General features: G+C 38.1%; 1 long non-coding RNA gene across 2 annotated transcripts in view; it reads right to left on the bottom strand.

The window, feature by feature from the left end:
• LOC117429556 (uncharacterized) overlaps window positions 1-1,993 on the bottom strand; it is a 38,236-nt gene continuing 36,243 nt past the window's right edge. For both annotated transcript variants that reach the window (XR_009308064.1, XR_009308065.1), the window contains exon 5: window positions 1-1,993. This exon is cut by the window's right edge and continues 994 nt beyond it. This is a non-coding gene — a long non-coding RNA (uncharacterized LOC117429556).

Raw genomic sequence — 1,993 nt, forward strand, 5'->3', positions numbered from 1 at the left:
TATAGTTTTTATTTATTTATTTATTTTTATTATTGAAAACGAACATATACTTGCGTAGAAAAAGTGTACACAGCTGTTTATAAACCCTTTATCAAGGCAAAACATCATTTCATATTTTCAAATAATGTCTACAGAGAGAGTACAAAGAATTCAAAAACAGGAGAATCCGGATCAAATACTTAATAAAGTAATTGATAAACTGATAAGTCTATATTAATAATGAGCTGGAACGTTTCAGCTAATTATTATCAGTTTTTTCAATTACTTTACAATATAAATATGCATTAAATACAAAACAAAATCTGATACATGTTTTCACAGTAGCATGTTTCAGTACGATATTGAGGGCCCATTATAGCTGGCCTTGAATTAAAATGGATTATTATACAACGGCAAGGACCGTCCTATTTTTTTTCAATACACTATGTGATGTCATAGCCGTGACGATATCTCGGAGCATCGCCAGGGTTCTCTTTAAAAGTAGTTTTGTCTTTGAAATTGACCCATAGTCAGAAGCATGGCGATATCCCACAACGAAACACACCCTGTCATGCTCTACTGCCTAAATGCATATAGACCAGGCCACACATGAACATGCAATGTATGGTGTTTATTTGCAGCAGTTTTAAGGCACGATGCTGGCATGCTCTAACTCATCTCCACAGGTGGTTTTCAGCAGCCCCAGGCCTGTGTTTGCTCACGATCATGTTATCCTGCTAAAAGAAGCCCTTGATTTCTTCTGTAAGCACTGCATTCATTAAGACACTGCTTCCCATGCGACTCCAGCGTGTCCCCGCACACAAGACTCAATATGTTTCACTGTCTCCACGGGAATAATTGTCTAACACGATTACTGCATGACCTAATCACGTGTTCCAGGATATGTATTTGTAAACATATTTTATTTTATTTTACTGATTTCTGTTGCTTATTTCAAAACGGTGTGTATTTATTCATAAAAGCACATATAGAATACAGCCAAAAGCTATATATATATATATATATATATATATATATATATATATATATATATATATATATATATATATATGGTGTTCAGCATTATATATAATGGATCGTGGATGTGGTAAGAACTTCAATCACACAGTTGTGGATATCACAATAAACACACAAGGGGACATGCTTGGATCGTGGCATCACAATGATATCCAATTGTAATATTTTTTAATTAAATAAAAAAGAAACAGGGTATTTTATTCTGCAATTTGAATGCCAATTCCATCAACTTTTGTATGTCTAATATAAACAATGCTTGCTTTTAAATGGAGTCTCAGGTACATCAACTGACTGTTAATTTTCTTCCTTTGCTTTGACAAGGTTATATGAACTCCACCACTGTGGCACAAAGCAATTTCCCTGCTCGCAGCTCTTTGAAGGGAGCCTGCGAACATGCTGCTCTGTGATCAGATTGATTAGCGTCACATTGACTAGACTGAGCTGAACTGCATTCTAGAAATAGCACAGGTGGGCGCCCACATATATGATATCTTGAACTGTTTAAAAGACACAATCCAAGTTGTTCATTTGATTCCTCAATCACAGAAACATATGAATGTTTTGTTCTTGATTTCTATTACAGGTACTCTGAACCCACACACTCACACACAAGCACGCTGGCACACATGCCGGTATTAGGTCTACCAAATCCATCTCGGTTTCTTTCCTTGCCTCACCCAGCTCTCGTCAGAATTTTAAAGTGACTGAGCGGTTTCCTTTTTTTATCTCCTGATGAGCAAACTCCCTACTGAAATACATCGGTAGCTGCTAAATATAGGAGTGTGACGCATTCGTGAAGTGCCAGGCTGTGTGGAGTGGAGGGCCTGTGTCACAGTCTCCATGCTGGAGGGGGCTGGCATGCTGGCAGGGTGGCAGGTTTGTTATTTGGGAGTCTGTTGTCGCTGCTCGGGTGGAGGAGCTGGGAAATCACGATAAGCGCCCTGTAACACCTTCTAGATGAGTGGGACAAGTGTGC

This window comes from Acipenser ruthenus, chromosome 21 (genome assembly GCF_902713425.1).
Source record: "Acipenser ruthenus chromosome 21, fAciRut3.2 maternal haplotype, whole genome shotgun sequence".
Lineage (NCBI taxonomy): Eukaryota > Metazoa > Chordata > Actinopteri > Acipenseriformes > Acipenseridae > Acipenser > Acipenser ruthenus.